Source organism: Varanus komodoensis, unplaced genomic scaffold (assembly GCF_004798865.1).
Source record: "Varanus komodoensis strain SLA01 unplaced genomic scaffold, ASM479886v1 scaffold6_2, whole genome shotgun sequence".
Classification (NCBI taxonomy): Eukaryota; Metazoa; Chordata; class Lepidosauria; order Squamata; family Varanidae; genus Varanus; species Varanus komodoensis.
In genome coordinates this window covers 5,305,894-5,317,906 of record NW_025336346.1, presented here as the reverse complement: position 1 = coordinate 5,317,906, position 12,013 = coordinate 5,305,894, and the positions used below count along the sequence as shown (strand labels likewise).

Genomic DNA, 12,013 nt, shown 5'->3' with positions numbered 1-12,013 from the left:
TATTCCATTGATGTTTGTGCAACAGCAGAAGGAAAAAAATCATTGATTTTGCTAAGCTGTACTTACAAATTCCTTGTCACTCACTTAATTATTTGTAATGCTTCTGACCAAGAGGGCACAAGGTATTTGTGTTGGTTTCAGTGTTGGTTTTGTACTAACAAGAATTAGTATGAGCAAAATCTTTGCCTTCTTGTCCCATACCTCTGTGTCTGTGTATCTCAATCTCAGAATGGCATTTTATAAAAAAAGAGATATTGCTTTGAAGGAGGTGGGTTATCATTTTCTCAGTAGTGTTCCCAGTCTCAGGATTTCAGACTTGCAAAGCAGGAATGTCTGGATCCAAAATGGAACTTGCAGTCAACATCCAACAGTTTATTAACAGCAAACAGGAATTCCTAAATTAACAGTGCTGAGGGCTGGCCAGTTTAAGACTAACTGTGAGGAAACAGAACATACACAGAGTGTTTTATGGAGTTGGTGTAATATATGCATGGCAGGGAGGAGGATGAGACTTTGAAGCACACAAGGACAACAAAGAAATGTTGAGAAATCATCAGGGAAACATTGGAAAAACATCATGATGCCTCAAGATCTTGACTGACAGATACCAAATAAAACAATCAGAATTTACAGAATTTATCAGGTTTTAATATTTGCTTTTTACAGTCTGAGGTAGGAAATTGCAGGAAGATAATGACACCCTGTGTTTGAATATTTGAGCTAGTTACATGGTGTCATTCCCCTGCTGCATTTGAGAGCAATTAGCCAGTGGGTGAATAATTTACATATTCTGGGACTCATCTCCTTTTCCCCACAGAAGGAACCTGAATAGAAAAAACCTTGCAGATTGGGGGTGGGGGCTCAGGAAGGGAGGCAAAGATTTCTCTCTTCCAAAATATAGAACTTGGTACACCTGGTGCCCAGTTTATACTCTTTTCGGCACCAGGCCAAAACCTTTTTATTTAAACAGTATTTTAAACTTTAATAGTTTTTAAGTATAGTCGCTCTGTTTGATTTGTGATTTATTGTTTTGTTCTGTTTTATTATTTATTGAAATTGTTGTTTTAATTGTCTTTTTAAATATTGTAAGCCGTCCTGAGATCTTGTATAATAGGACGCCATACAAAAGCTTTTAATAAATAAATATAAAACTATAGCTTTTTTTAGGACAACTCCAACACCAGCTATTCTGATGCAACTAAAATCTGCTGTTTTCTGCTTTTACAGAGAAAAGGAGACACTTTGCTTTAACCCCTCAGGAGAAGAAATGTATTCATTTCTACCTAGAAAAGGGTCTGCACGGTAAACAATTTGGTCAGATGACCAGGAGAGGGGCAGATTCCATGCAGAAGGGTCCATGTTCACCCCCAGGTTAAAAGGATCAGGGAAGACCCCTGGCAGAGATCTTGGAGAGCTGCTGGCTGGCTGGCAGCCAAGCAGAGATAATTTGACCTGGTCTACAACAGCTCCCTGTGATACACAGAGCATGTGGCACAGCTGGGAGCTGAATGATAAATAGACTACTGATGGACTACCCTGATTTCTTGCACTCTATGTCCATTTGCCCTGCCCTGCTCATCATCACTCAATGCACTCTCTTCCTTGCTGTCTGTCCAGCTGCTGCCTGCTCCACTCCTGCTGCATCCCTGGTGATGCCTGAGTGCCAGGATTTATTTTCATGCTCAGGGGAGGTATGGACTAAGAGATTTCTTGGCGGAATTGCTGTGCTGTAACTCTACCAGACTGTGAGGCCTAAAGCATCTTCACTCAGCGACTTCCTGCATTTTTGCTTTGTGTGCCTAAATTTATAACTTAAAAACAGCATGACAATTTCATTCTTCAGCACAGTGATGTGCTTTAGCTTAAGGATAGCAAGAAGCAATGATGGACTCACTTAAAGAATGCCTTCTCAGTCAATTCATATTGCAACACTTGCACTGTCAGTTTAGCCCTCAAGCATTAACCATGGCTCCTGCAATCTATTGTGCATGGGGTTGCCTTTAATGGTCCAGAAACTTCATTTAGTTCAGTATATGCTAGGAAGGCTGCATACATGGACTGAGCAAGAGCATAACATCATATTGGTGCTTTGCTCTCTTCACAGGCTCCTAGTCTGTTTCCAAGCCAAATTGAAGGTGCTGTTTTTATTCATAAGGCTCTGGATGAGTCTCTGCTTTATCTATCTGAATCTTTCAATAAGAACGTGAGAAAAGCCATACCAGGTCAGACCAACTCCAGAATTCTTTTCACACAATGCCCAACCAGCTGCCCACAGGATCCAACAAGCTGGACATGAGTGCAACAGCACCTTCTGGCCCAATTTCCCCAGCAGTTGGTGCACATAGGCATTCTGCTCCTAATACAGGAGGTGGCATATCACCATCAGCACTAGTAGCCACTGATGGCATTATCCTCCATGAGTTTGTGCAATCCCCTGCAAATTGGTGGCCATCAGTACATCTGTGAAAGTGAATTCCATAGAATAACTATGCACCAGGTGAAAAAGGACTTCCTTTTATCTGTGTGAATCAGCTTAATGGAATTGCTCCAGTGGTCAGACTTCATTGCTCATAGCCAAAGGCCACCACAGGCTGTGCTACACTAGGGAACTTCTTTTTGTGAGTCATCTTGAAAACTCTGTAATAGGCTAGCCTATAAACACTGTTGATAATAGGAAAACTTGACCCATGGAAAGGGTATAGAGCTTCTAAAGAAAAAGACAAAACCCTTTTATTTGAATTTCGTAGGAGCACACTATTCACCAGAGGGCACAATCACTATGACTAATGGGCACACACCTTCTTTGGCATGAGGCTGCAAAAGTCGTAAGACAGAATACCTGTGTGCCTGTGTATGTGTACTCCAAAGATTGTAAATGTGTTAAATACATAGCTTCCACGCAGTGGTTCCCTCCACCACCACCCACACACCTAGTTGATGGATTATTTCTGGACCCTTGACAGATATAAAAGATTTTATTCATAGCCAGGTAGGAGAATGTTTGGCCTTCTAGATATTGTTGGACTACCAGTACCATTGTCCCTGATCACTGGTAATGTTGGATGGGACTGATGGGAGTTGGTATCCCATGGCATTTGGGGGAAACAAATTCCTCAGCCCTGACTTGCAAGGCATTTTAAACAATTGTATTCACTGTTAAATTTACTGACAGCTCACAATCCAGATTCAGGTAAATCCAGATTTAGGCAAGCTCAGATGGTGGGAAACAGCCCCTGCGGCTCTCTCCCTTTAGAATGATGGACTCAGCCCATATGCTGGCTTTGTCCTTAGGTGTGAACCCGGTCTAACATCTCGGGTCGGCAGAATTCACAACTCGCAGCAAACTCACAGCGACCTCAGAGTGACCCCACGGAGGGAAGCCAGGCTACGATGATCTCTGACCCCACCAGAAAGTCAGGCTTCTTGAGGAGCAACTCGAAGTCCCCTGGAGTTTGTGCACGCGAATTAAGAGAAAGCAAGCGAAGGGAAAAGAAGGGAGATGAAATCCGGGAACCGGGGCGGCGAGGTCCGTCCAGCCTCCTGCTCTTCCCCGCCGCTGCCCATGATGGGCGCACTCCAGCAGGCTGGCGCGGCCGCGCCTCGGCTTCCAGGAAAAGAGCACAAAATACAAAGGCGCGAGAGCGGTCCGCATTGCAAGCGCGCGCGGGGGGGGGGGGGGTGGAATGTCCCTGTCCTTGGCAGATGGTCTTACCCAGTGTGCATTGTTCCCCTGGTGTCTCCTTTATCCGCTGTAATTGGATCCTGGAGGGAGCCAGCGCGCAAGGGAGGCGGGGGGGGGCGCGCTGGGCGGGATTGGTGGGGGTGGGGGGAGGCAGAATCGTCCCGAGGCTTCGGCCTGCACCTCCCTCGACTGTCAAGCATTTGATTTCATTGTTCCGGGCTGATGTCACTCCCAGTTGTCACAGACGCCTCTCCGGGTGACAATGTGGGACTAGGAGGCACAAAGGAGCCCGCTGGACAAACCCCAAAGGTAAGAGGGGAAGAGGACTCTGCGTGCGCGTGTATGGTCCCTTCGCCAACTTTGGGGGGACCTGGGGGCACGGAAGGACTCGAGTGTGGACGGAGAGCCAGCGGGTCGGGGCACGGCGCCCCCCCCTCCATGCGCGCGCGCCATGCCAGTAGCTCCGAGCAAGTTTGCAGTAGCAAGAGTCCCTCAGTGTCCTGCAGAGCTTGCGAGTGGGAGGGTGGCGCAGCTTCGCCGGCGGGAATTCCAGGGAAGGGAGAGAGCGAGGAAAAAGTTCTGCCTGCAGCCTGGCCGCGCCATGTGTTTCCACAAGGAAGCAGGAGTTGGGAGCCTCTCCTAAGAAGTGGCAAGCAAGGGATGTTTCTGCTGCTGAGCCTGGACCAAACGGAACTAGGACGGGGCTGCTGATGCCCTCGAGTTCTCAGGCTCCCCTGAGCGCGCTCCCCGCCATTCCACCCGTCGCCGCTTTGTCCTTGCAGCCCGCGCAAGCCCCGCGTGGCCAAAGGGTCCATGCCGCCTCCTTCTCTTCCTCCGTGCCTGGGAAGTTCTCGCTTCTAGGATCCCATAAAGCCGGGCGCATGACCTGGCGCACTGCATCCCCCCGCCGGAAACTTTGCGCTTGCTTTCTGTGGAGCGATCCTACTGCGGTGTCTCTGGCTACCGTAGGCAGGGAGCACTTACTTACTTGCTGGGGAACATGGATGGGGGGGGTGCTGTTGCATTCCTCTCCTGCTTGTGGGTTTTCTGTGGGGAGCTGATCGGCCACTGTGTAAACAGAATCCTGGATTAACTTGCCCCGATCCAGCAAGGCGCTTTTGAGGGTCTTATGAGGGGATGAAAGTAGTGGATATTTTAATGATGTAGGAAGGAAGGAACGAAGAACAAATCGCGCACCCTTTCCTATGTAAGCTTCTCTTCCTGGCTTCGGACGTATCCGCAAGACACTTCCAGAGGCCTCATGGGGTTCCCTCTCCCCCCCAGAGATCATTCCCATACCACTCCGTTCTCAGCTTTCTCCTGACATTCAGCTCTTGCCCTTTGCATTTTCCCGCTCATGTATCTCCTTGGAAACTCGGGGGTTTATAGTTGCCACCCTTCAGCACAGCGAGCTCTCCTGATCCTACCAGGCCCCTGCCCCAAGAACTTGTCGCCCCCCCCCCGCGCTTTGTCAAGGTGCATCTCTGCCCCCTCCCGCCTTTTAAGAGCTAATTGCTCATTTTGTGCCACGGTGCTGCTTATTCAACCCCTTCAGCTCGCTTCACTGGAGGTGCTGCCTTCCCCTTCCAGTTCCCTGCAGTTCTGCCTGCTCGCCCCTGTTCCTGTCCTGGTGCCATGTTCGACTTCTGTTCCACCCCGTTTCCAAACTGGCACGGCCTGCTTCTGAGCTCAGATTGCTATTGTGGTAGGGCCCTTGGGGACTGCTGGGGTGATGAATCTCTGCAGTTCACGCAGTGTGTGACACAGCCTCCATTTCCAGCACCTGCCCCCTCCCCCTTTGGCAGCAGATTGCATTCATTCTTTTTTCAACGCACACCCTTTTGTTCCCAACCACTGCTGAATGCCATTTCCATCCCGGTCATTTCTGGTACACTTTACCAACACAGACTGGAGGAGCCTCACGTACGATATACAAAAATAATGATGCAGGTGGCACGGTCATAGTCAAGGGAGAGGGACACTGCCTCCATCAGTTTACCAATATGAAGGAGGTGCCACAAAGGGATTCTAAAATACAATGGCCCCTGGCTACCCAGAGCTCATCTTACTTGTGGAGCAGTTCACAACTTAGATGCCTACAATTCTGCAGGGCAAGTTAATTTTATGGGCTAGTATAACTATCCCAAGTTATACTTGGGTGACAATGAGTGGTAGAGATGAGTCCTCAACTACATTTGCTTGGAATCCACCCCTACTTAAGTCAACAGGAGCAGGAGGCTTGCTTCCAGGTAAACAAGTTTAAATTCAGGGTGTGAGTCTACTGAACCAAGATACTCTGGGGGGGTGGGACGGCAACGACAAGTCAACATTCTTAAGGAACCTCAGAATTATAGCCAAGATGGGCTTTTGTTTTTGGCTTTATCCATCTGAAAGAGGCAGTATGGTACAGTGGTTATAGTGTTAGACTGGGACTTGGGAGATCTGGCTCTAGTTTCCACTCAGCCATGCAGCTTGCTGGGCCACTTTGGACCAGTCATGGACTCTTAGGCTCAAAGGGTTGTTGTTGGAGAGGAGGAGAACCTTGTAAGCAGCCTTGTGTTCCTTCAACAGGAAGAAAGTTGGGGTATAAATGTAATGTAAGAACAATAATAGATAATGAAAGCAGGGTCTGTGAAAAGTGATGGAAGCTATATTATCCCTAGCTTTGCAAGAAGGATAGATTTATCACGACCTCTCACTGCCCTCACATTGGAAATTTGGGTGCAACAGTGAAAGCATATTATGACAATTCTGCGAACTGCATTGCCATATTGGAAAGTGCCAAAACTAGACCTAACTCCCACCTGTAGTGAGTTACCTCAAAAAGGCACCCATAGTTTAGCAACAGCATTATCTACCAAAACATTTATAACATTTGATCAACAACCTAAACATTAACTTTTAAATAAGGATTCCTGTCACTTGGGAATGGGGCATTCTCCTTCATCATTTCTTTGAATTAAGGAGAAAGCTTTTTAAAAATAATCTCATCTGACCAATGGACTCTGTATTATGGTTTCTATTAAGGCAGTCTGTTGGCATTCTCTTCAGCAAAAGAAGGGTTTGAACAGAGTCATCCTCCTGCTATAGTGTTCTTACAGTCGTGGCCAAATTATCCAAATTCCCCTTTGTCCTCAAACATTTGCCCCTTTGTCCTTTTAAATCCACACATCCTCCACTCTGTCCTGTCCATGCAGTTTGGGAACTGCACATCAATATTCAGAGCAGCTATGAGGTCATCTTTCTAAGGGCTTCTACTCTCCTCCTCTTCACCATTCAGAGAACACACCAGGAATTGTTCTTGTGCTCCAGTAAGAGATCCCTCTCATGTGAAAGCTGGGGGTGAGTTGGGGAGGATTAATGAGAAAGCTGCCCACGTGAGCAAGCTTCCACTGGCAGCTTATTAAAACTATGTTATTCTTTGTGCACTCCAGCTGCATTTTTAAGAAGTGGAGGAAGAGAGCTTAGAGTGGCTTTTTGAAAAGCTAGGATACAGTGAGTGGCACAGACACCTCTACAAGCAATTGTGTTCATGCATTATTGGACAATAGTCAGCAAATGCTTGAGGCGATACTATCATAGGGCAGTTGTAAAGGTGTGATAAAAAGATGTGTTGGTGATGCTGCTTCGCTTTGTCTCTGTATCTGTCTCTGGCTCTGTCTCTCTCTCTCTATTCAGTCAACAACTGGGCTCTTGTTTGTTTCCCTCTTTTGGGCTTATCAGGGTGGAAAGTTTTAATATGCTCTTTTAACAGCAGAAGATTAGCTGGAGATGAGAAACTGCTAAAGATTTACCCTGGTCTGCTAGCATCAACAAAGATCAATGATTCCACAGCTCTGTTTCATTTTCTCGATCTGTACAATGGAGGAGCACGTTCTTAAAATTAGTTCAGTGCTTGAATTTGTGTTAGTTTGTTGCAACAAAAGCATAAAAGAATAATGATCAACCCATTCATTATGGCATAAGCTTTTCCATTCTACAGTCCATGAAAACTTCTGCCATAAAAACTTGTTTGCATTTAATGGTGCCACAAGACTCTTTGTTGCTTTCAGTATGTGAAGGTGCTCTGAAGATAAAAAGACTCATTAGCAGAAGCAGTACTAGCCAAATAAGAATGACATGGATGATGTCAGGCAACTGAAAGACATTCAAAGGAATAGAGCAAGATAATAAATCAAGTTGCAGAATATCAAGGTCAGGATTGAGCAGTGGTACAGAGCCTTCTTTACCTCAATGCAATGTGAAACTCTTGTTTCAGATCTAGGGGGCCATATTTGTCCCTGTTTGTCACTGAAAAGGAACTCCAGTCCAGAAAGAATGGATATCATTTTGGCTTTTAGCTTTAGGAGTGGAAATATCTAACGCAAACACTTATAATATATAAAATATCTTCAGTGCAAACTTTTCAGAAGGCAGCTGTGGCATTCAGAGACTTCTCTTGCGTGAATGATTATGGGTAGTATTAGTTTGGCTATTGCAGCCTTGGCCTCAATCGGTCTTCGAGGTGGTCACCCTGAATAGAGGTGGTTTGAAATGTGTTCTAGAATGGTTTTTTGCCTCTTGTTGCTGCTTTTATGCTTCAGAGAAGGTTAAAAACTTTTATGTTGATACTTTTAAAGGGCATGTTTCTTGTTAAAAACTCACACCAATATCAATTCATATTTTGTTGTATTTTAAATGGGATTTAAACATAGAACAGTGAGCTCCAAACTTTTCATGAACTGAGAGAGGAATTATTTTGGTAAGCTTTTAACCAATTCCATTCCCCCTGTAGAATAAGAAATATAACATGCCAAGAACTCAGCAAAGGGGGAAAAATCAGTTGTACTTGCTTAGGAAAAAAAAACCCATTGGGGAGGAAAATCCTTAATTCTGTGTAATCTATGCCATTCAACCAAAGAAAGAAGAAACATGCATCATGTCAGCAGTAAAATCCTGTCTTGTTTGGAAATTTTTCAGAATGTAGATTCCCCTTCAAATAAAAGCTTCAAATAATAAATAAATTTAAATGATGATTAATATTGCATTCTGTTATTCCATTCTTATATGATATGATGCCATTAACTACTCTGTTCAGCACTTAATAACTTTGTGGAAAGCAAACAGTATAACGGATGCTTTTTTAGTTTTTTTTTTTTTGCTCCTCGATTCTTGGGTGAGAAATGTCAAGATTACACTAATTTTCCATTCATCCCGGAACTAAGGCTGTAATTCTATGCATAGTCACCTAAGGTAAGCCCCATTTAACAGGGTTTTTTTTTTGCTGAGCTGACATGTGTAGGATTGTACTCTTAAAGTGCAAAAGGTATATGATGAGCAGGAAGGGGAACGAAATCCTCAGAGAAGATTATTTTCCTCGTTTCCTGTGGAAATTCAGGTAGAAAAGAACACCAGCCATCTTTTCCATTAGGTCATCTGTATCAGGGATGTTGAAGAGGACTGCCTTGTCATAAGCTGGTGGAGGAGCACATCATGCTGTGCATGCAGAACCCCCCAGGTCCAATTGCCAGCATTTCCAGGTGGGGGCTGGAAAAATTGTCTGTCCAAAACCCTGGAAAGCTCCTGCCAGCAAGTGAAGGATACTGAACTTGGTGGCCCGATGGTGTGACTTGGTGTGGGTCTGTTTTCTAAGAAGAGTGAGGCACACTGGATGGGCACACCGGGGCTTTAAACATTGCAAGCATGTGCCTCTTCCCCTCTCAGGGCACTCAGAGTTGATGAGCTGCATGCACCTTTCACCTCTCAGGGCAGCGGTGCTTTCAGGGTAGGGCTTTTGGGCAGAATGAGCAGAAGAATGAGAGCCAGTGTGGTGCAGTGGTTAAGAGCATGGGACTGGAACTGAGGCGATCTGGGTTCCAGTCCCCGCTCAGCCATGGAGCCCACTGGGTGACTTTGGGCCAGTCACAGACGCTCAACTCAACCTACCTCACAGGGTGGTTGTTGTGGGGATAAGATGGAGGAGGAGATGTAAGCCGCCTTGAGCCCTTTGTAGGAAAAAGGCAGGATATAAATCGATAAATAAATAAGGGCCCTCTAATGCAGCATGGCAGCCTTCCCACAGTTTGAAGTAAGTAAAGCTATTCATCATCATCATCTATACCAACCAGTAGCTAAAGCTCTCTGGGTGCTTTATAACAGTCTACGCATTGCCTTCTGATCAGCTCCCTCTCCCCCTTAAGACCATTAAGTCTAGACTCTAAAATTACCTTACTGCGCACCACTCTCTCAGGATGTGCATGCTGTGTCTGGCCACACTCTTTTGTGTGGGGTGGAAGGAGTATATAACAACATATAATAACAACAGCAGTAGAAGTGGGCAAGGACTGGAGTGAAAGGGAGTGTTGTCTGAATAAGCAAAGTACACTGCAGGCCGATCACAGAAACTGAGTGAAGCCTACAATCGCTGTCGGTATATTGATGTGATTTTGTATGCACAATACAAAATATAAGTCAAAAGTTGAAATTTAAGTAGTCCAGTAAGTGAAATTTAGTGTTGTTTAGGGTGCAATCCTATGCCAGCTTAGACCGAAAAAGTCACAGTTCCCAGGATGCCTCAGCAGGCTGGCTGGGGGGTGCTGGGAATAACAACTTTTTATAGCATTGCATCCTTAGAGAATGACAATTTCATTAAAAAACTGAGGGAAAAGTGTCATAGAACAAATGTGTTTTCAAGACAAGGAAATAAATGCCAAGTTCCTGCCACAGCTAGAAGAACAACAGCCATAGTCCTACCAAGTTTGTCAATACACCAGAAAAATAAAAGGTTACCTGCAGTCAGGAAAAAATACTCAGTCGTGGCTAAACGGAGGAAAAGACCTGCTATACTTAACTATGGAGAGAGGCCCAGAAAACTTGCCACTGACTGTATGCAGTATGCGCAAAGGAGACATCCCAGCATCACTGTGTTCCTATTTCTTTTGGACTCATCTACCAGAATTTTGCAAAATGGAAAAAATGCTTTGTCCTGATAGCACTTAAACATAATAATGAATGTTTGTACTATAGCTTGATAAATTAAACGGGACATTGGGACATTGTATTTTTAATGAAAGCTGAAATAAAAGGAAGGACCTAGAGTTTGTCTGTGACTTTTGGGCCCTTCTGGAGCAAATGGTTGAGATTGCTCATGTTAGGCGTCAAACTAAGGGCTCATGTGGTGCTGAAAATCTGAAGCGGAACGCCCCCCTCAGTGCTGCTGAATCCTAGTTGTCATGGGGGGCTTGTACTGTATATATGAGTAGTGAGAGAGAGAATACTGGCTTATAATATATTTTTGTGTAAGGAAAAAAACCCAGACTGACTTAAAATGCATTTGTGAATCTGGAAAAATCATTGCCTGGATTGTGGTTTTATTTGTCAGTCTAAAAAAATATTTTGCTTGCTTATAATGCATTTGTGAGTCTGGAAAAAGCAGGGGCTGATTTGTTACAGAATGCATTTGTTAGTCTGGAACAGTAATAAACAGTAATAAAATCATGTGCCGCTTGCTTGTCTGGCTGCTCAGCTTTTATATTTTTAAAGGTCTTCTGCATCATGTTAGCCTGGTCACCAGCTGCCACTGAATTTCCTATGGAATTTTCAAGTTAAATGGACTAGGTACTATGACTTGAACAGCTTGGGTGCTACCTACTTTCTTCTACCTTTGGAGGCAACCTAGAGAATTTTGAGCAGCTAAATGTCTTGCTCTTCTTGCTGTGGTTGTTTTATTTTAATTTAACCTAGCAATCAAATAGTTAGCTGTACCTTTCCCCAAGCTGCACAGTCTGACTTTACTGAGTATATTTAGAAACTGGCTTTGTTGCCTGCCCCCCTTAAAAACTTTGTGTTAGAGCAGAATGACACTGCTATGGATAGGGCATTTTGGAGGGCTTTCATTCATGGATCAGAGATGACTTGATGGCACATAGCAACAACAGTACCTGTATGTTAGAAAAAAGTAGCCCTTTCACTGAGTGGGCAATTTTAAGAAGGCTGTCTCCCCCCCCCCCCAACTCTGATGCAAAAACTGGGAAGGACAAATGTAAAAATGGCATCCAGAGCTACTATAGAGTGTGAAAAGAGTCAAAATTAGCTTGTTTGCTGCTCTGCACCACCTTTGGTTTCCATTTTACTTGCAAAACATTTGCAGGGTCTCTCCCTAAATTTGGGGGAATATCAGTGGAGCACAGGTGGCTGTGGGTGTTAAAAATGGAGAATTAAAAAAACCCAAAAAGTATTTGTAGCCACTGTGGATGGAGTCCCAAAGGGTCAACATTTTATTCACCCCTGCTTTAATTGCAGAGTCTCTCTCTCTCTCTCTCTCTCTCTCTCTCTCTCTCTCTGTGTGTGTGT

At 44.9% G+C, this 12,013-nt stretch overlaps 1 protein-coding gene across 1 annotated transcript in view; it reads left to right on the top strand.

Annotated features, from left to right (window-relative positions):
- The first annotated feature begins 3,832 nt into the window (after positions 1-3,832).
- PCBP4 (poly(rC) binding protein 4) overlaps positions 3,833-12,013 on the top strand; it is a 54,783-nt gene continuing 46,602 nt past the window's right edge. The window contains exon 1 of the mRNA XM_044451236.1: positions 3,833-3,991. The gene's annotated coding sequence lies outside the window, so the exon portion shown is untranslated. The remainder of the gene's footprint in view (positions 3,992-12,013) is intronic.